The 22,393-nt window shown below is 44.7% G+C and overlaps 2 long non-coding RNA genes across 2 annotated transcripts in view; both read right to left on the bottom strand.

Moving 5' to 3' along the window:
* Positions 1 to 6,845: 6,845 nt before the first annotated feature.
* LOC144380954 (uncharacterized) lies at positions 6,846 to 17,375 on the bottom strand. The gene is made up of 3 exons (XR_013445313.1): positions 17,252 to 17,375; positions 9,861 to 9,980; positions 6,846 to 7,329 (listed from the first exon to the last, which is right to left on the bottom strand). It is a non-coding gene; the product is annotated as an uncharacterized LOC144380954 (long non-coding RNA).
* The window catches only part of LOC144380955 (uncharacterized), an 81,978-nt gene continuing 76,957 nt past the window's right edge, over positions 17,373 to 22,393 (bottom strand). The window contains exons 2-3 of the long non-coding RNA XR_013445314.1: positions 17,593 to 17,761; positions 17,373 to 17,459 (exon numbers count right to left, since the gene is read on the bottom strand). This is a non-coding gene — a long non-coding RNA (uncharacterized LOC144380955). The remainder of the gene's footprint in view (positions 17,460 to 17,592; positions 17,762 to 22,393) is intronic.

The following is a 22,393-nucleotide window of genomic DNA, read 5'->3' as shown; positions in this document are numbered from 1 at the left end:
AAAAAATGTTAAATGAATCCTGGCAATTTCTTCGTGGAAGACTGAAAACAACTGTTTTGTAAGCAAAACATGCTTGCTCTGGCTTTAAGACCACTGAGCATTTTTAAAGTGCATTTGCATGCTGGTGAGTCAGTAACAAAGACCCCGGGCCTTATAATGCATTTGCAACATTTCCAAACTCAGAAGAAAACCTGCACAGTGTTTTAGTGATCAACATGATTGGCTGAAACAACCAATTTGTCATGAAATAATCTGTGTAAATTACCACAGCAAGAATATTTTCTATCATCTGCCTGGTTTAGTAGAGAGCAGTTTCTTCTATTTATTTAAGCCTTTGGGCCTCAGGGAATTGTTTTACAGTGATCTAATACAGCAGAAGCCAGCTTTATTTACAAGACTCATTAGAAATGATAACGCCTTGCTCTCTCCTGACTTGGAGGCTAAAATAATAGGTGAAGGAAGCGAATCTGGAGATGCTTGAAAAGATCGGAGAACAAGGGAGTCCACATATAGCACTGAAATAATTCACATTCCCATGGCCTTTTAAGATTTGTGTGCTAATTTTAAAGATAGGCATTAAAAAAAAAAAGATCCCAAAATATAGTCTAAGTTAGCAGGTCTTATCTCTATAGGTCTCAGGCCCCATGGGACTCATAAAACTTAGGAAACTTACCCCAGAAGAATCCACATGCATGTGCGTATGTGCACCTATGTCATATACAACATAGCAAGGACTCATGGCTTGCCTGAAGTCCACCTGTGGGCTCTAGGTTAAGGACACCTCCTGGGAATTTTCATGGCCTCTCATCTGCATTGTTCTCTATTTTAATTTTGGGGAATGAAGACAATGAACAATGTGGTTCTACTTGGCGTGTGCATAATATACACTTCCTGATAGTCTAAAGATTGGTATGCAGCAGCCTAAATCACCAGAACGCAACTGAGAACCCAGAAGGAAGCAAGATGTGAGGGGGCAGGAAAACCTCGCACTAAATCTGAAGCACTCTACTCAGAGAGTTACTCCGTTGCCCTCCAGTAACCCATGAACTCTTGTTTTTCACAAAATTCTGAGAAGCTCAGCTATCTGTTTCCCTAGCCTCCAACAAATGGAAGATGGAAGATGGGCTACCACAGACAGGCACAATGATCAACCTCAAGAACTCAGCTTACTGAGAACCTGACGGCGAGGCAAAAGGGAGGAAAATTCCTCAATGTGTTTCTCGAGGGCTTGATTTAAGCTGGGATTTGAGCTAAGCACTATGAATAAAGATGAATAGTTTCAGTTTGATTTAGGAATTGGGGATTGGTGAGAAGGAAACAAATAATCACAATGCACTATGGTAAATGTTTCAGTCAAGATATGTGCCAGTTGCTAGTTTGAGAACAAGGGGAAAGTATCATGCTCTGCCTTTGGAGCTAAGGCAGACTTTAGAATGAAGGGAGCACCTGAGTTGGATCTTCACTCAGGATGAGTAAGAGTTAACGAGGTATTGATAGGAATAAATGAATTTCAGACCAAGACATGGAGTTGTGTATGCACAGGTGTTTTATGGGCAGGTGTGAATAGGTAAGTGTACATGGGTGAGTGTGTGTGGACAGGTGTGGATAGACGGGTGTAGAGGGGCAGACGTGGTTGAGCAGATGTGAAGGGGCAGGTGTGAATAGCAGGTGTGAATGGGTTGGAGTCGATGGGTAAGCGTAGATGGGCAGGAGTGAATGGGTAACAGGAATGGCAGAAGCCTTGCTCACAAAGGAGATCAGTGTCACTCTCTAGCAGTCACTGAATGCCATGACTCGGGGTTTGGACTTTTCCCAGTAGGCAATGAGGAGCCAAACAGAGGGTTTTCTCACAAGGTAGGAGCTTGAAGGAATCAGATTCGGTGTATGAAAGATAACTCCAGGAGCAATTTGGAGGATGGACTACAGCTGGTATTGACCTGACTAGCAAAGAGAGCAATTAGGAAACTGTTACTTGATTAGGAAACTAATAGCTTGATTGAAAGTTGCTGAGGACCTGAACCAAGGCAGCGTTGGCAAAGACACATAGAGGACGTGTGTGTGCACATGCCTGTGCACGCGGATGGGTGTGCATATGCATAAGAGGGAGAGAGAGGGAAAGAGACAGAAAGACATTGTATGTGTGTGTGGGAGTGTTGTATACATATGTGTGTTGATTGAAGTATTTTTATGAACTAAGGTCTTGAGGCCTTAGTGAGGTGTTGAGAAAGAGGAGGAAGAGGAAGGAAGCAGGAACGTGGTAACTCAATGATTCTGTTGTATGTACAAACACAATCTTTATATCTCACCCCAACCTCACAAATGCAGATCCTTGTCAGTTCAGAAGATATGGTTATTTGGGTGGGGCAATCTCAAGTTTGCCTTTGAAATATCTGGGAAAAGTGTGGTTACCAGATGCTAAACCATGGGTTTCCCATATCAGAATCTCCTAAAATTTTCATTAAAAATAGGATTCCTAGGATCTTAGCCCAGACCTACCAAATCACTCTGGGTGGGAACCCAGGGAATCCATAGTTTTAACCAGCTGGTCAGATGACTCTGCTGGGAAGCTGTTGATTGAGAACCACCACTTTAAACAACTCAACTATCAGTCAACTTGAAGAAGGTTGTATAAATGCTCAGAAAAGGAAACCATTCAAACAGCGCATATGCTACTTATATTTTCTTTATATAAAGGGATGTAAGGCTCTTCATTTGCTACCCTTTTGTGGGGGATCATCTGAGAGTAGCTGCATATGCTTCAGAATAATTCATGGCATTTCTTTAAGCATATTCCTTAATTAAGTCTCTTCAGTAATTTACCCTCAGCCTAGCGCTTTGATAAATATGAATGAGTAACAGGCCAAACGGAAGCTAAGCAGCCTGCATAAAATCACCAGCTATGGGGCCCCTTTCCTTTTCTCTTTGCCTCCCATCCTAGGTGAGCTCATCCAGTCCCAGTGCTTAAATACAGTCTGTATGCTGATGACTCACAGATTTTTATCTTCAGCCGAGGCCTCTCATCTGCACTTCGGGGTCATATATCCAACTATCTCCCTGTCATCTTTACTTGGAGTCTCACACAAATATCAATTTTAAGGAGGATAAAAAGTACCGAATTCTTAAATCATTCCACCCAGACTCCTCTCCCAACCTCAGTCTTCTCCACCTCAACAAGGTATCACCATTCCCCCAGTCCCTCCAGCCAGAATGCTGGGTGGGATCCTTCTTGACCTCTCTCTCTTCTACCTCCTCTACCACTTCATTTATTTCTAAACCCTGTCAATTTGTATTCCAAATCTGCCCATGAGTTTCCACCTCCACTGATGTGACCTTAATCCAAGCTGCCTCTCAATCTACCACCTCTTGCTTTATCGAACCAGAGCAGGGATGGTTTCTTCTTCAAGCCCCTCTGACCAGTGGAGCCAGAGGGCTCTTTAAAAATGACAGCACATCACCCCCCTGCTTAAAACCCTCCAGGGGCTTCCCAGGGCACTTAGATTCATATCCACATCCCTTTCCAAGGTCGGAATGGTAAGGGCCAGAGTGAAATGGCCTTCACTCTTCTGGTAACTTGTCCAGGCCCCGTGTCTCCATCACCGCTGTCCAGTCAAACAGACCTTCCTGCAGGTTCTTGGACACACCTAACTCCTCCCTACTGTGGGGCCACCACTCCTGTTCCTCCCCCTGCGTGGAGCTCCTCACAGGCTAACTTCTCCTCCAGGTCTGAGCTCAAGCTCTTTCTTGAGAGGCCTCCCCTGACCATCAAAGCCCGAGTCGGCACACATTTTCCTTCAGGAGCCAGATAATAAATAATTTAGGCTGTGCAGGACATACGGTCTCTGTCACAACTACTCAGCTCTGCTTTTGAAGCAAAAGAATCCACAGACAAAACGCAAATGAACAGGTGTGGCCGCGTTCCAAGAAAAATCTATTCACAATAGACAACAGGCAAATTTGGCCCCTCAGCTGTGGTTTGCTGAACCCTGGCCTCATCCAAAGTAAGACTGCTCCGTTATTCCTTCTCAGAGCTTCTAATTCCTAAATACGTCGGCACTGCCTGTCTGTCCCACTAGTCCGTTAGCTCCAGAAGGGCAGGGAACTAGGACTCACATATTTGCCATAGAAGGTGCAGTGCCTGGGAGAGTGCTTCGCTTGCCGCAGTGAGGCTCTGGAAACATCACTTGGATAAAGGAAGGAAGGAGGGCGGGATGAGGAGGGAAGGGAGAATTTCTCTTTGAAACCCAGGTTGTTTTTGCAAAAACGCAGCAGCTGCGACCAGCCCATGTTTTTTTAACTCCTGCTCTTTGTCAGCAGAGTTCCACGGTGAATCACTTCTTCATTTATTGCTCTGTTCATTCCTTCATTCCTTCAGCAATGCAGTGTTTCTTTCTTTCTTTCTTTCTTTCTTTCTTTCTTTCTTTCTTTCTTTCTTTCTTTCTTTCTTTTTTATGAAGATTTTTATTTATTTATTTGACAGAGAGAGACACAGCGAGAGAGGGAACACAAGCAGGAGGAGAGGGAGAAGCAGACTCCCTGCTGAGCAGGGAGCCCGATGCGGGGCTCGATCCCAGGACCCTGGGATCATGACCTGAGCCGAAGGCAGACGCTTAACGACTGAGCCACCCAGGCGCCCCAACAATGCAGTGTTTCTGAAAGTCCGGGCAGGCAGGCTGAGGGCTCTTCCCTGGTCTCTGCCCCCAGAGGCCTTCTTTCTGGCTTTTCTGCTGGGAGGCCGGTGGAAGAATAGAGCTTTGTGAAGTGACATTGAGGGGCGCGAGCAATTAGCAAAGAAGGCCAGCAGAGGTGCCTCTCGGGCTGTGGGGAGCCCTGCCCTCTCCTTCCTGACTCATTGCTGGGAAACAGCCCTCCACAGCATTCTGCACCATTTCTCCACTGTGACAGATGAAAGGGGGATAATCGGGTACCCCCAACGTTTAGCACCAACATTCCTTTGAAAAGAGCTGCCTCCCCGCAGAGGCACACCCCACTCCTTCCTCCACCCCCAGGCCCCTCTCCCTTCCCCACCTCCTCCAGGCTGGCTGGAGCACCAGTGAGCAGGCTGAGCGCTGGGCAGTCATTAAAGGCAGTCAACTAAAGAGCTCTTCACCAGGCAGGATTATGCCTAATAGACAGCAAGAGTATTCCTGCTGGCTCTGTTAAGTTTCATCAAAACTGTGCCTAATTAAAATCTTCAATTTAATTATGCTCTTCTGCATTACAAATTTTGATCAAATGGGTTTAATTTGGTGCAAGGAGAGATGCTCCTTTCGCACGCACGGTAAACCCATCCTGAGGCTAGGCTCTGTGTCTGGAAGCCTCTCAGGATCCTCTTGTACCATCCGCATCGCCCCCACGCTCCTCCCCAGGTTGGGTGAATCGCCAGAGGCTCAGAGAACTGGTGGTTGCTGCTCTGTCCACAGCTGCAAGAACTGCCCGAGAGCCACACCGAAGCTGACGGCTGCCTTCCCCCACCTCCTCCCCACTCCCAGCCTCCCTTTCCTCCTCTGCTTTGGAAACACCCCCACCTTGGGGAAGATCGCACCCAATCTGTCAGTGAAATATGCCGTGGGACTGAAACTCCGGCAATCTGCTTCCAGTCTGGAGAGAAATCTCAGCCTGTTAGTGGCCCTGCCGATAACCTCCGAGAGTCCTTGGTTCACAGAGCCCCAGTGCACACAGTGCCCTGATGGCCCAGCCCCAGGTATTCTCCCCATCCTTCCACTCACGGTCAATAGCACTGCTAAGACCCAGGTTCCCAACACTTCGTTCTCCCTTCTGAGGTCCTCACTCCATCCAGTAAGGCCCCAAGACCCGATGTCACCCAGGCAATCCCCTCGGCTATATACCCTTCCAGCAACCGGACCTTTCCTGATGATCTCACCCTCATCAAAACTTCCCTGCCTGGGGTCCCACTCCCTCCCATGCTTGTCCTGTTTATTGGCTAGCCAATCTCATGATCTGATTCCTGCCAAAAAAAAAAGAGAGAGAGAAGAAAGAAAACACTTTGCTCCTTGCTGAATGCCTTGCTTTTCAAGCTGAAGTGTGAGCTCCCTTTTATGCGGGTATGCCTGGGATAATTTGTCCTATGTGAAGCCACAGGCTGGATGCTGCCTGTCATCCAGCAGAGTCTGTTTTACTCAAAAGTAATTTAAAATCTTATTTGTGTATCGTGGAGTGGAATGGAAAATTCACATGATGTTTTAAGACAGGAAATGTTTAAAATGTTTAAAAATTCAGAGGTAAGCCCCTGGGGCTGTAGCCTCAGACCTCTTGGGTCTCAGCCAGGTCTCTCCAACTTGGGTAAAGACGTCCAAGTAGGCCTGGCGATGTGTTACTCACCCTGGCAAATGCATACCCCTTCCTTGGACTTCTGGCACCAGAAGACTTCTATTTAGAGTGTGGCCATTCCCTCTGGAAAGGATGCTTGCATTTCCTTCTGCCCGGGCCTCTCTCCTCGACTCCATTCCCAAACTGCTAGCAGATTGATTGGACATTTTCACTTGCGTGGCCTACCAAGGCCTTGAAGTTAACTTATCTGCAACTGCAAGCCTACCATGTCTCACCATTACCAGCAAACCTGCTCTCCCTGTCATCCTCCAGCCTCTCCTAATGGTGCTCCAGGTTCCCCAGGCACGGGGTTTAAAAGCACAGGAGAAAAAAATAGTAATAATAGTAAAAATTAAAAAATAAAAGCGCAGGAGACATCCTCAACAGCGGCCATCAATTAAGCAAACAAATAAATACATAAGGGTTGCTTTTAGTGTTATTATTTCAAAACTCTCACATAGGTCTTTACTTGTTTTTTAACAGTAATTGATTGACTAGATCTTAGCTTTTTTTTTTTTTTTAACAAATATGCTTTTGGTTTTGATTCTATTTGAGCACACACTCCATAACAGTTGAGGACTAGTTGTTTCAACCCCATGTAATAATCGTCTATCCCTTAAGCAAGGCCATCTCTAAGTGCTGCCAGCACGTAGTGTGGACTTAGCAAATATTATAGGCATTTGTAGAATCAATAATATATCAGAACATGGTAAAGGATGTTCGTGGATGATATACAATTAATGGCCAAGTGAGTAAGGACAGTAGGCTGCAAGCGGTCAGGAGAGAGCCACCTTCTGTGTGGGTGAGACAAGGAGTCTAGGGAGATTTAGGGAGGTGCCCAGGAGACTCTGAGGACAGCTTGTGAGATGGGCAAACCAGCTTCTTCAGAGCTCCTGAGTTAGGCTTCTTTGGCCAGATGCCGCCGACTTGGGGGTAGAATCCAACGGGCGAAGGGGAGTCAGGTGCTAGGGCGATGGCTGGTGTGGCTTGCGGCCAGAAGTCCTGAAATGAAAAGTACAAAAACACCCTGAGGCACTCACGTATTTATGGGGTGAATTCATTCTAATTATAATAATATCATCACGGCGAAAGCATTTATGGAGAGCTTGCTCTGTGCTGAGCAGCATGTTAAATATGTACAGGCAGTCCCTATTTAATCCCTGCCATCATCCTGAAAGGGACCTTTTATTGTTCCAATGTGATGGATGGGGAGCCGAAGCTCCTAAAGGTTGGGTCGCCCATGCCCGCTTGCATAGCGAGGGTGTGGTTGAGTCAGGGTCTAAAGTCAGAGGCCAGTGCTGCGTCCTCCCATCTTTCTTCCTCCTCCTTTCACGTCTGCATTACTGTTAACATTCACTCTCGCTCTCTCTTTCTTTTTTTTCCTCTGAGAATGTTCCAAACCCACAACTCAGGTAACCTCTTTGAAAACAGAGGCAGGGTCTGAGAGTTCTTGGCATTCTCCTCAAGGCCTCCCCCAATGCCTTCTCTGTAGTAAATAATAAATCTGATGCATTTATTGATAGAAATATTTGTTAATGGATCAATGTTGAGAAAATCAGGCACTGAAGCAGAGAGGGGAGAACTTTCTGGAAAGGGCTGTTTCTTGCTTATTTGGTGAAGCCAATATAATGTCAACAGGCTGTAGGCAACAGTCTCTTCTGGTCCACACCACTGTGCTGGTTCTGCTGCCTGGAACTCTCTTCTCTTGCCTTCTTTCTTCTCCTGTTTTAGCCTCTCCTGGCCTACAGGCCTCAGCATAGATGCCTCTTCCTCCAGGAAGCCTTCCCCAATTGCCCCCAGATTTGGGTTAGAGGTTCCCACAGCGGCCTAGGCTTCTCTCATCATAGCACTTATCCAGTGTATTGTAATTGTCTGTTGGCTCTTCAGCCTTCCCATGTAGGTCATAAGCTTGTTGAGAACAGGGTTGCCCTCAGCACCCAATACGTGGTATATATTTTTAAAATATATATGTATATATATTTGTTTTATATATATATGTATGTATTTTTATATATACATTGATCTTATATGCATGTTGAATATAAATACATTTGTTGAATACATAATTGTTGAAACAAGATGTAATGAGATCTCTCCTACCTCACCCTCAAAACAATGTCAATACTCCCCACATCTTCAGTGAGTAGGGAGAGCAGTAAACACAAATTCTCCTGCCTCTCACTTTTGCCTAAACCAGGACTGGTATGTTCTCAGGATGTACTAAAGGAGAAAGAGTGTCAAAGAGAAGTTGGAGAAGGCGAACAAGGTTACTGACCTCCCCTATGAGTTAGCCCCAGTTAGCCAGGCTTTGTGACTTTGGGAAGCTCCATATCCTCTCAAAATGTAGGTGAGGAAGTGGTGAACCACTCTACCTCCCTCATGGGATTGCTGTAAAGATTCATTAAGATATAAAACAGCACAATGCCCGCCACATACATCTGCCCAGTAAGTGTCGGATGCTGTTATTATTGTATTAGCAGCACCTGGTGTTGGAGTGTGATATTTTCCCTTTCTGCTCATATAGAGGAGCTTTGCCAGGACACTTGAATGTCATTGGTATATTCTTATGCTCTTAATATATACAAGTAAGTTTGCAAGTGATACATGTAATTAATTAAATGTACAGTGATGCAGAGGTCTTGGAAGAAAAGTCAAACTGATTGGCAAACCCCAGCCTGTCTGACTGACCAGGAGTGTGGCATGAAGCAACCCGGCTTTGCTGAGACCACAGGATCCTTCAAAAGCCTCAGGTCTCTGGCTCAGCAACAGTCTCGCCGCGTAGCGCCTTTCCAATTCAGTCCGCATGGTCGAAAATGAAAGCAAGTTAACAAAACCCCCAAAATGTAAGTACTGATGAAGTGCTCTCAAATTTTATTCAGCCATAAAGCTGTTTATGACAGGAGGATAGTAAGTTTCCCTCTAGTTTTTTAAGCTGTGAGCAGCAACATGAACAAACAGGGCAGGTTGTACATTCAAGAACAAAGTTTGGCACTGTGATCAAATAAACTAACAACAAAGCAAATCTGACATATTTCATGATAAATCCTGTTATTGTGCTGCATGGTAATTAGACTAAATGAGAAGTTCACGTAATGGCTGTGATTGTTTATTCATATTACTTTCACATTGTCAAAGCAAACTTTTATGGATTTTCTTTATTTTGCTAGTTCTTCTGCATTTATAAAAAGCCTCTGTGTTGACTACTTTCTCTGATACTACTTAAGAAATGGACTCCTCATTGTGCAGAGGCATAGTTAGACACAGGGAGTTCCCGTGGGCTGAGCCTCTGCATTGCTGCTCCTTGTCTGGCTCAGGGCTTTAGCCCCTGGGACTACCTGTTTCCTGGCCTGTGACATCCAAGCTTTCCCTGCACTATTCTCTCTCCCTTGAGGTGAGAGGTTCTGGGTAAGAAGATATAGACTCCCTTTGCCATGGAAGGATCTTTAACCTCATTTGGTGATATTGGCTGCTATCCCAAATAGATCCACAACTGTATAATGGCTCAAACATAATAGAAATGTATTTCTACCTACCCACAACCCAGGGCAGGTGTCCCTGGTTGGCATGACACTTTCCTCCATCCAGTGATTTGAAGACCCAGGGCTCCTTCTATCTTCTGGCTCCACTGTTCCCTAGAGCCTTGTCTTCGTTGTCTGCATTCAGTTGGCAAAAGGAGAGAGTACAGATGAGATCTCGGTACTTCTAAAAAACTTCAGCCTTGAAGCTTACACCCATCACTGTACATCAGAGCTTGGCTGCATAGTCACACACCCAACTTAAGGGAAGCTCAGAATGAGGTCAAGCTCTGTGCTCAGGCAGAAGAAACGGGTTTTGATGTACAGCTTGAAACCTCTGCCCTTCCCGAAATCAGAGTGGAAATGAGGAGGAAGAGTCAGCACACCAGACACAGAACAGGGGATGGGGAAGGGGTAATTTGATGAGATAGCAGCAAAAACAAAACAAAGCAAGAAGTGATAAAGTTCATAACTGGGGCAACTGGGGAAATATGAATTTAGTCTTCATCATGGTATTATATTAATGCTAGATTTCCAAAGTGGGATAATGATGTTGTGGTTACAGAGGAGAATGACCTTATTCTTAGATGACAGCTGCTGAAATACTCAGGAGTGAAGTGTCACAATGTCTTCAACTTACTCTCAAATGCTCCCCCAATGCATACCCCCCCCCCCCCCGCCGCACGCATACAGACAGAGAGAGAAAGAGAAAGCAAATGCGCTAACATGCTAAGCATCGGTGAATCCTGATGGAGTCTCTACAAGGAACAAAGGTATGACAGGATGAGGTGTGCTCAAATCAGGAAGCAGGCCTGGCTTGCAACAGCGGTAGGTACCCAGCCATGAGCTAGGACATGAGCCCAGAGAATGGTCAAGATCATGAAAGGGCTAGTGTGGCATGAGGCTTAACTTTATCCTGCAGCCCAATGAAGAACCATTTAGGGGCAGGTAGGGGTAAGATCTGGTGGGTCTTTGAGGTAGAATGCATTCAGGATAGACCTAAGGGGAACAATTCTAGAAAAGGATACGATTTTATTCACTCAACGATTATTTGCACTTTCAGGTGCCGGCCCTGAGCTAGAGCGTATAGATGACGCTATTAGAATATCATTCATTATATTCCCTCTGCTGTATCTTTTATTCCCACGACTTATTCATTCCATATGGGCAGCCACTGGGGGATGTGGAGGAGCAAAAGCAGACTTTGTTCCCGCCTGCTTGAAGATGAGGGTCTAGTAACCAGAGATACATATTGAGTAATCATTCCAAGAACAAGCATAAAAGTACCAGACAAGTACGAGAGTTAGGAAGGAGGACGCCTGGGTGGCTCAGTAAGTTAAGTGTCTGCCTTTGGCTCAGGTCATGATCTCAGAGTCCTGGGATCGAGTCCCGCATAGGGCTCCCTGCTCAGCGGGGAGTCTGCTTCTCCCTCTGCCCCTCCCCACTGCTTGTGTGCATGCTCTCTCTCTCTCTCAAATAAATAAAATCTTAAAAAAAAAAAAAAGAGTTAGGAAGGAGACATTCACGGTGCCCTGAAATCCCATGGTGGCTGCATTTGGTTTGGTCAGGGAAGGCAGTATCCCAGAGAAAGTGGTGTTTGGATTCGGTGGCTTTTGGATGAATAGGTGTTATTTAAGGATGACTGTATCAGACAAAGGGAAAGGGTAGATTAAGCCTCTCTGGGTGGGAGGAGCATGACATATTTGACTAGAAGAGCAGCATGGCTCAGAGTCAGTGAGTGAAGAAAAGTAGGCACGATGAGCTCAGAGAGACAAAAGGAACAAGCCCGTGTATACTGCCTTGTAAGTCACGTTAATGGACTTTGGCCTTTATGCCATGAGCCGTGGGATGCCTTGGAGAACTTGGCAGGATGTGAGCACCGGGAAAGCAGGAGGGACATAATCCCCACAGCTGCACAGTGGAGAATGCGCTATGCTGTAGGCTTCGGGAGACCAGATAGGACACTGCTGCCGCCTTCCCTACGGGTGATAAGAGATGGACAAAGGGGACAGAGTGAAGAAGCCCTTAGTTAGCAAAGTGGGTAGAATTCAGTGTCTGCTGTTTGATTTGAGGTGTCAAGGTTGAAGTTGAAAGAACAGGCCAGCGAGAGTGTCATCAGGCGTGGGAGAGAATTCTGAAGAGAAAGTGGCTTGTGAGGACCACAGTGACTTCAGACTGGGACAGGTTGTGTTTGGGGCGCCAGGTGGGGCTATCTCACAAGGGATTCAGTAAGTGAGTCTGGAATTTAGGAAGGAGGCGGCACCTGCAGTGGTGACCTGTGAGCACTCAACATTTAGATTTCAGCTGGTGCAATGCCAAGGCTTACAGGACACCATCATTTAGGGGCAGACAAAAGGGAGCCCATCTCAGAGCTAGGGAAGCAAAGGTCAGAAACAAAAAGCAACCAGGAGAGTATGGTGTCCAGAGAAGCCCAGAGGGTGGTAAGATTCAGAAATTGCCAGATGCGCAAAGGCTTACCTGAAGCTAGGAGCTGAATACTGTCCGCGGACTGTGGTAGTTAAGAATATCACTGGGGACCTGGGTGATGACAGGGCCAGCAGAGCAATCGGGCTAAGGTCAAAACCAGTAATGAGGATATAGGAAGAGGAGACAGTGGGCACAGATCACTCTTGGGGAGACTTTAGATGACGGGGGCAGGGAGAGATTTAACAGCGACTGTGGGGTCTCTTGACCAGAGGCACTTCATTCCATGATTCATCCCTCATACTCCTCTTGAGTGTATTTTCTGTGTTAGTCACTCAGTAGTCACAGAAGCAACCAAGGCGGTACCCTGTCTTTAAGAGCACGTACTCTGCACTGATTTATTTGAGTATAGTTGACACACAATGTTACCTTAGTTTCAGGTGTGCCACACGGTGACTCATCGCGATCCCTGTACCTCATGCTGTGCTCACCACAAGCGTGGCTACCACCTGTCTCCGTACGACGCTATTAGAATATCATTCATTATATTCCCTATGCTGTATCTTTTATTCCCACGACCTATTCATTCCATATCTGGAAACCTGTACCTCCCACTCCCCTTCACCTATATTGCCCCCCTTCCCTCTAGCGACCTTCAGTTTGTTCTCTGTGTTTATAGGCCTGATTCTGCTTTTTATGTTTATTCATTTTTTTTCAGATTCCACATATGAGTAAAATCATATGGTATCTCTTTTTCAATCTGACTTATTTCCCTTAGTATGATATTATCTAGGTCTATCTGTGTTGTCACAAATGGTAAGATTTCATTCTTTTTTTGGCTCAGTAATATTCCATAGTGCATATATATACTACATCTTTTTTATCCGTTCATCTCTCAATGGATGCTTAGGTTCCTTCCCTATCTTGGCTATTGTAAATAATGCTGCAATAAACATAAGGGTGCATATATCTTTTCAAATTGGTGTTTTTGATTTCCTTGGGTAAACACCCAGTAATGGAACCATTGGAACATACGGCTCTATTTTTAATTTTTTGAAGAACCTCCATACTGTTTTCCCTAGTGGCTGTACCAACTCACATTCCCACCAACCGTGCATGAGAGTTCCTTTTTTTCCCCACATCCTTGCCAGCATCTGTTATCTTTTGTCCTTTTTATTTTAGCCATCCTGACAGGTATAAGGTGATGTCTCATCGTGGTTTTGATTTGCATTTCCCTGATGATTAGTGATGTTAAGCATCTTTTCATGTGTCTGTTGACTATCTGTATGTCTTCTTTGGGAAAATGTCTATTCAAGTCCTCTGTACATTTTTAAATTAGATTGTTTGTTTTCTGGGTATTGAGTTGTACAAGTTCTTTATATATTTTGGATATTAACCCCTTATCAGATATATCATTTCCAAATATCTTCTCCCGTTCAGTAGATTGTCTTTTTGTTGTGGTGATGGTTTCCTTTGCTGTGCAAAAGCTTTTTATTTTGATGTAGTCTTAATAGTTTATTTTTGCTTTTGTTTTCTTTGCCTTAGGAGACATATCTAGAAAAATGTTGCTATGAATGATGTCAGAGAAATTACTTCCTGTGTTCCTTTCTGAGATTTTTATGGTTTCAGGTCTTGCATTTAAGTTTTTAATTCATTTTAAGTTTATTTTTGTGTATTGTGTTAGAAAGTGGTCCAGTTTCATTCTCTTACATGTAGCTGTCCAGTTTTCCCAGCAAATTTATTGAAGAGACTGTCTTTTCCCCATTCTATATTCTTGCCTCCTCTGTCATAGATTAATTGACCACATAAGCGTGGCTCTATTTCTGGGCTCTCTATTCAGTTCTTAAGATCCACTCGTCTGTTTTTGTGCCAGTACCATACTGTTTTGATTATTACAGCTTTGTAGTATGTCTTGAAATCTGGAATTGTGATACTTCCAGTTTTTTCTTCTTCTTTCTCAAGATTGCTTTGACTTGGAGTGATTCTCAATCTCTATTCCATGGAATCCTGGGTTCTAGAGACACCAGAGAGAAGCTGAGCTGAGCTGGTGGGACTCTGTGACACTTCCCTCCTGTATCAGCCCTGCACTTATCTTTTTCATGAGCTTCCACCTTTAAAATATTCTTCACAGGGGTACCTGGCAGGCTCAGTAGGAAGAGCATGTGATTCTTGATCTCAGGGTCATGAATTCGAGCCCCATGTTGGGTGTAGAGATTACCCAAATAAGTAAAACTTATAAAAGTATATATTCTTTACCAAAAAAAATGCATTCTATTCCTAAGCGGAAAAGTTTGTAAAGTAGTGATCTAGAGGATACAGCATTCCAGACCAGGTGTTGGCAAACTATTTCCATAAAGGACCAGATAGCAAATATTTTTGACGTTGTGGGTCATAGGTTCTGCTATAATCTCTCTGTCTGTACAGAGTGAATGCAATTGCAGACGGTAGGAATGGGTATGGCTCTGTTGCAGTAAAACTTTATTTATAAAGTAGGGAGCGGATGACAGATTGTTGACATCTCTCCTACATGTTGGTGAGATGCAGCAGGACTTTTGCAGCCTATTATTCCTGAGAGAGTATCTGTAAGGCCTAGGATATCATAAAAGAGTAGTTATGTTCTGGCCTCTCTCGGTTTTGCCTGCAGCTGCCTGACGTTGATGCATCACCAACTGGACAACAGCCCGTCACCTCTCATCCTCCCTTGGAGGTCCCTAAAATTAGTCTTTTCCTCAACTTCACCTTACCATATTTACCTTTTCTTAATCTACCCATCCATTTTGGTTTTCCTCTCAATTTAAAAGAAAGAAGTTAAAAAAAAAATCATCCCTCAAACCAAGCAAAAATAACCCTTAGAAATGTTGGCTGAAGACACACTGCCCTCATCAAAGCACAATATTCATGGAACGAGTTTTCATTAATGGTGCTTTGGGGAGACATCAGCCTTGTGAATTTTGATACAATGAGCCTCATGTCATACCAGAAATCAGGAAACAGAAAAACAAGGCTCCATAAGCCAGGCCCTGCCCAGGACGGAGGCTGCCAGCTCCATGGGAGGGGACCTGGAGGTGATGGGAAATCCATGTCAGTCATGTCAGCTCAGAGCCCAGCAGGCCACACTCTGGAGCTGAGTAATAAAATGACTCAACTCCGGGGAAGGAGGCCTTCCATACGCAGAGCAGAATCACCCTGTTGCCTTGTCTTGGAAAATAGAGAAAGGGAGTGGATGAGGGAGAGGATAGAGTCCAGGAATAGGCCATTTGGAATCAGGCCGATAGACATGGACACCTGCTGACTTGGCTTTCACAGGCTATGCAGGCTGGGCGGGGGGACGGGGGACCCCTCCCCAATATTATCCTGGCTGACTTGGTGCTGATGACTCATATTCCTTTACTAGAACAGCTTCAGGAAAGCCTTGACAGAACGCTTGGCCTAAAATGATAAAATACAAAAAATTGGTTTAAAAACAAAAGCTGAGTCGTGGGAGTGCCAGAACCTACACCAGGCACCTTCAAGGGCACTGGATTTGGAGTCAATTTGCTTCAGAACCAGCAGGAAGGGAACAAGTTTTGATTGAGGGGGATGATTTTAGAGCCGAGGGCACAGACTGTAGTCATGTATAGCTGGACCGGCCGAGGGGCAGGTAAAAAGAGTAGACAGAATAGAGGGGAAGGGCAGGAGATGAAGGAGAGGATCGGTACCAAGACGCTCTTTTCCTAGGCCACGGGAAGTAGGAAGAGACCAGTACATGCCCCTTGTAGGCCCCCAGCTTCCGTCCTTACCATGCCTAGGGACTCCCCCACTTTTAATACAAGAATAGCCTCTGGCAACATTAAAATTCCCACCCACACTTCCAAGGCCCTCTGATGCAGGATGGAGCCTACAGAATCTTCCCTTTTCAACATGCAGCTAGCCATTCTGAATAACACTTCCTTCCAGGTCATGACAACTGAGTTTGGAATCAGCCCTTATGCTATACCAGGCTTCCCTTGGTTCACTGAGCACAGGCACTTGGATCTGGGGATGCTGAGTGTGAGTGTGCCCTCAATAGACCGAAGAGGGAAAATACTGCTTCTCTCTGAAAATAGTGTGACTTCTAACACGTAGTGTTTTACGAAGTTATTTCTCATTTGATCCTCATGAACTGATGAGGTAAGCAAGGCATGAATTATGGGCCCCATTCTACAGATGAGGCACTGAGCCTCCCAATGACATTGGCCCAAGGTCACATGGCTAATAAATGACAGGCGAGACCTTCTGATCCCTTATCCATTATCTTTTCTCTCCACTCCAGTACTTACCACACCCCCACCCAGAATCCTTATGATTGGCAGATTGAGGCCACCGAGTTAGCAGGTAGCTGACTTGGGTTGCAGTTGGCCCCGTGACTTTTAAACTTATTAATATCACATTTTAATGGAGCAGTAGCAGGTTAGAATCACCTAGGCTTCTTGTCCAAAATACAGATTCCCTGGCTCCAGGCTAACTTTGTCCAATCAGAACCTCTGGGTGAGGGGGCGGGGCTGGGAATCTGCAATTTTATAAAAGCTCCCCAGGTGATTTGATGCTGAAAAGTTTGTGCATCGGGGCAATAAATTAAGCAAAATAAGTTCAAAATCAACTCTCAGCTCTTCCTGGATTTATTACCCCGGAAATGGCTTACTGGGCACTTAGATTCTGCCCCCACTTCCATGCCCATCCCCAGTTCTGCGATTTCCCATAGTTTTGTTCAGGAGCAGCATCTCTTAGGGAAGAGAGAGGCAATATAATTGGAGTCAGTCTTTCAATTTGGAAGTGCCTTTGATGGTTTTTGTACAAGAAGATCGAAATTCTTCTCTCCTTCTCCCACCCCAAATCATGGTCAGAAATCCTCGAGGGTAAGGATATGGTTTTGAAGGCTGATTAAAAAAAACAAAAACAAAAACAAAACAAAACAAACAAAAAAAAACTTGACTTTCACAAACCACAATAGTGCTTCCAACACCCACCTGGCGTGATTGCTCATTCTGTGAGGGTTCTGCATGGAAAAGATCAGCCCGCTCTCCAAATAGAATCTCGAGATACAAAGGACTCTGCAATGGCTTCATGTATTTGTACACAGTACAGTGGAGCTTCTGGTATTTTTATTACCCATCAGAAGAGGCCTGTCACAGGCAGCCATCTGCTTGAGTGACTGCTGGGCTGCAGCGGCTGTGGCTTCAAAGAAGGAACACAAATCAAAGTCCTGGCTCAGGGAAAAGGCCCAGACCAGGGAGCCACCCGTGCCCTGCGAGTGACATCCTTCGGTGTTCCAAAGGACCCAGTCGCGCTCAACGTCAGGAAAACTTACCTACACGCTTGGATCCTTAAAGAGAACGAGCGACTCTGCCATCAGGTGGAAGCTATTATATTTGTGCTCATGGAGATGTTCAATATTTCAAAGTGGTCTCCGCAGTCCCATTAAAATTATAGACTTTTTTTCCTCCCACTGCTGCTTCTCCACATTCTAATACAGGCTTCTGAAAGAAAAAAAAATGTGAGTGAGCTAGCATGGGATTTTTCTCCAGAGAGTCAAAGAAATTTGGATTCTGATTATTGGCCTTACATCCAAGGAATCATCTTATTTTTTTCCCTATTCTTTTTTCTTTAATCAATGTACAAAATCCTTTCATGCAGATAGAAAGCATTCTGAATCGGAAATTATTGTTTGACTACCAAGTTAATAAAATGTTTCGAACTCTTTATTCCGCATCTAATCCTGACACCAGAGGTTTAGGGAGCAGAAAGGAAAGACTTGCCAAACCGAGACTCACCCTGTACACTCCGCACTAATGAAGATCCATAGCCTAAAATAAAGGCTGTAAGAAAACAAGATTTTTTTTTTTTTTAATCATAATTCAACGAGCACCAAGGAGAACGGTGTTTGGAGTTGCGGGGTCACCAAAGAAAATAGACTAGGAAAAAATTATTTTGAGATCTGGAAACAATGATGAGTTAACCCTTCCCCTACCCTCCAAAAAAATGGGGTAGAGAAAGAAGAAATGGCTGGCTGTCGACAAGAAGGCAGTCAAGCTTTTTACAAATGCACAGTCTTGCCATAGAGAATGGTGATGATCTCAGAGGGTCCTTGATCCATAGTGTAAATGTTACGTGGCATTTGTGCTGGGTAAATCAAGGACAAAATAGGTGGGGGAATGTAAAAGCTATTTCTCTGGGAAACAATCCCGGATTTATGGGAGGAGGTCAAAGAACCAGAAGAGGGTAGGCCCACTTCGGGGAAATGGCTAGCCCTGTGTTGGAAAACACACCACTGACAGAATTTGTTCTCAGGCCAAACTCAATGGCTGAGCTAGCATCAGTAGTGGGGACTGCCGTCTTCCCTGCTTCTCCAGCCATCACAGCTAGAGGAGATCAGGGTGCTTCACATTTGCGTGGCTGTATCCCTGAAACCTTGGTACAGCCAAAGAAGTTTTCTATTTCTCTGTTTTCCTTAAAAAAAAAAAAATTCTTAGTCTATTCTGAGCTAGTGTCTAGATTTAATAATTTATTAATATTATTATTATTTCTTTATGGTAATCACCAAGAAGCAAAAGATTCTAAGTGTAAAATATCAATTGTGCAATCTTAACTGTTTTCAAAGGAAGATAAAATAAATGTCAGGTCCAACAAGGTCATGTGCCCTTCAGCAAATAATTGCCTCCATGAGCCTCTTCTGATGTATTGAAACTGAAGTAAATTGTTAATGCTTTTCATTTACAGAGGGGAGCTCATGTCTCTGCAACATTATATAGTTTAGAGTCTAAAGCAAGCCCCCCAGGTATTAGTCACTCTTTCTGGGCAATCATCTAAAAATAGGATAAAAATACGGATGGCCTTTCCAGCTACCCTCTGTAGAACATTGAAAATGGGGTGATAAAGGTACCTTCTAACGTCTCTTCCATGGACTCTCTGGGGCTCTTCCTTTTCTCCTCCAAACTCTCATGGTTTGCGGGAAGGAAGAACCTTGTATTTAAGGCTAAAGAAATTGGGCTATGTTTCCTGACTCATAGCTTAATCAAGACTCTTTGGTTCTGTGTAAACAGAAACCCACTCAGACCAAAATAAAATGGAGTTTATGATAGGGGTGTAAGAATGAAACCCTGGAAAATGATGTGTAAGAGGGACACACATGGGCTCAGTGGAACAGGCAAGTGGAAAGCCATTGGAAACCATAGTTACTGTCCCCAGAATGCCACATTTTCTTGTGTCTGTACCCATCCATCATGGATTCATCCTCCTCCTCTGATCAGAGTTTTAACACGCCATGGCCAAAGATGGCTGCTCTAGAGCCTTCAAGTTCAAGTAACCAGCAGAGACTGTCTAGTGCCTTTTAGCAGCAATTCTAAATTCCCTGGAGAGGAAATATGATGGGCTAAGGTGAGAACTGGTGTCCACCTCTGTTCCAATATCTAAGACAAAGCAGCAGAGTCGAGAATAGTACAAATATGGCTGCCAGGACCTGCCACTGTAATACGTAGGAGTGCTCAAGAATGGAGGACTATGGGATAGGTAGCACCCCTGGATGCACCTGCTAGCTACCACTTATCATTAACTTCTTTCCTTCAACAGTTTATGCTGCAATCTGCCAGTGACTTATGCTTTCTGAGAAGCCCTGATTTTTGGTCAAGAAGCTGACAGTTGAGTGAGGGACCAACACAGACTGGTAAATACAAAATTCAGGCAGTGTGCTAAGTCAGTGACTGAAATCAATGGAGGGCAGGGTCTCTCAACCTCAGCCCTCTTGACATTTTAGGCTGATTAATTCTTGGCTGTGGGGGAAGAAGGGTTTCCTATGCATTATAGGATACTCAGAGTATTTTTGCCTTCTACTCACCAAATGCCAATAGCGCCCTGCCCTCACACCAGTTGTGACAACTAAAAATGTCTCCATAGATTGCCAAATGTCCCCTGGGGACAGGGCACTTTTGCCCTCTGTTGGGAATCACTACATAGAGCAATATGAGATCACAGAAGGGGACACCAAAATCAGGCCTGGAGATCCAGAAAAGCTACCTGGAGGATGAGGTGTTGAAGTTTTGAGGGGCAGTTAGGAATTAGCCAAAAGAATTAGGGCTTCAGAGTTGGGGAATGGCAGAGGGAACCCAAGTGTGTTACTTAGGACACTAGCACTTCAAAGTCTGGCTGGATACATGGTGTATAGAGTTCTGTGGCCCATGATTTTTAGACCCTTTTCTGGGAAGTTCTAATACATTTTGTTTACACAATACATTCTAGTATAGTAGAGGCTCTGAGAAGTCCTAGAGTCATACAGTCTTAAGCTTTGTGGCGCTCTTTCATAAAAAGCGTGGGCTTTGGAAGCAGAGTCCCAGGATCCAAATCTTGGTTCTACCACATACCAGCTGCATGTCATTGAAAAGTTTACTTTTCAAAATTTGGATTGCTTACCTGTAAGAATGAGTTGATCCTAACAGGACCTATATCACAGGGTTGCCAAAAGAATTAATTGAGATAGTATGTCTAAGTCACCTTGCACAGTTCTTGTCTTGTAAGAGGTGCTCAGCACGTGTTATATGTTTTAAATGTTGCATTTCCCCAAAAGATTTTGACCACAGAATCCAGTTTTAATTTTGAGCAACACAGTTTGTGGAAAGCTCAACAGTGGAATGTGAGCCACTTACCTACCAAAGTCTAACTTTTTAAATCTCCAACACACAGGACCTGTTGCAGGATTTCCTCTCCTTCGGTGCCTGAGGTGCTTGGTCACGCCGCTTCGAAGAATGAAGAGATAGACCAGACAAAGTGGTGGGCAGCAAAGCAAGGTTTATTGAGTGATGGTATAGTGATATACAAAGGTCCCAAAGAGGGAGGGGACTCGAGAGGGTTGACACTGGAGTTTCTAAGTCTAGGGGTTTTTATGGCTTGTTGGCGGGCTGTTTTAATCTGATTAACCCTCCCTGCGCCTGTCATCCAATCAGGTTTTCGTCATCTATATATCACGTGGAAAAGGGTGGAGGGCTCCTTTCAGGGTGGTGTAAAATCCTTTTAAGGGTGGTTTCCTCTTAGGGTGGGGGGGCCCCTTGTCCCTGCCTGCCTTTCTTCCAACTATCCTTCAAACCTACCTGACTTTCTGGAAGATCGTGAGGATGAAACAGGATAGCGTATGAATAAAAAGGGGCTAGGGAAAGACCCTTGCTCGGATTGCTAGCTGATTGTCCTATTGTTTTGAACAATGCCCTTGGCATATATTGCCCTGTAGACTAATCCAATTAGATTTGGGCTCCTTTGAAGGAACAGTTCCTGAGGTCAGTGATTTGTGTTCTGACTCTGGGAGGGCACCTCCCAACTATCTCTCTTCCTAACTCTCCCACAAGGTAGCAGTCCACAGTTTAGCCTGTATCTTCCTTGAATCCCAGACTCTTCCCAGTTGCATTTCACCACTACCTCCACTGCTTTTGAGAGAACCCTGAGGCTTGGATCCCACACTTGTTACCTTTGGGAACAGATTAGGTGCTATCCATTGTATAGGCTGTTTCTCCCCCAGGCAGAATTTTGGAACCAGGGCTATGGAGCTGGGAGCGGAGACAATGTCATGCTTCCTTTGGAATAACAATCCCACTTTGTAAACTGAACACTCAGTGGAGGGGGTGCAGTAACCTGAGGTCTTCTCGGCTTGCTTCTCTTGACATGATACCCCAACTTATGATCCAGGGCAAGGGAGACCACTGTTGCAGGAATTCTCCGCTTTTAGTGCCCGCAGTTCTTGGTCACGCCGCTTTGAAGAATGAAGAGGTCGACCAGATGAAGAGTGGTAGGCAGCAAAGCAAAGTTTATTAGCAATAATATAAAGCTTCCAGAGAGGGAGTGGTGGCTGAGAGGGTTGCCCTTGGAGTTTCTAAGCTTAGGGGTTTTTATGTGCTCTTTTGGGGAACTGTCTTAAGCAATCAGGTGTGCTGAGTCATGCCAAGCAGGGCTTTGGTCACATACCTGTCTACCTATTAGGTTAATGTCCACGTGCTAATGGTCTTTTTTGCTGACATCTCAGGGCTTATGTCTTAACTGCCCCTTGCTTGTGATATTGACAAATGTTTTGTGGTTAATTGCCTTATTTTTTTAGGACTTTTTGCAGAAGTCATTTCTGCAAACGCTGCAAA

This window comes from Halichoerus grypus, chromosome 2 (genome assembly GCF_964656455.1).
Source record: "Halichoerus grypus chromosome 2, mHalGry1.hap1.1, whole genome shotgun sequence".
NCBI lineage: Eukaryota > Metazoa > Chordata > Mammalia > Carnivora > Phocidae > Halichoerus > Halichoerus grypus.
Note: the sequence above shows the minus strand (reverse complement) of the source record. Positions and strands in the feature narration are given on the sequence as shown.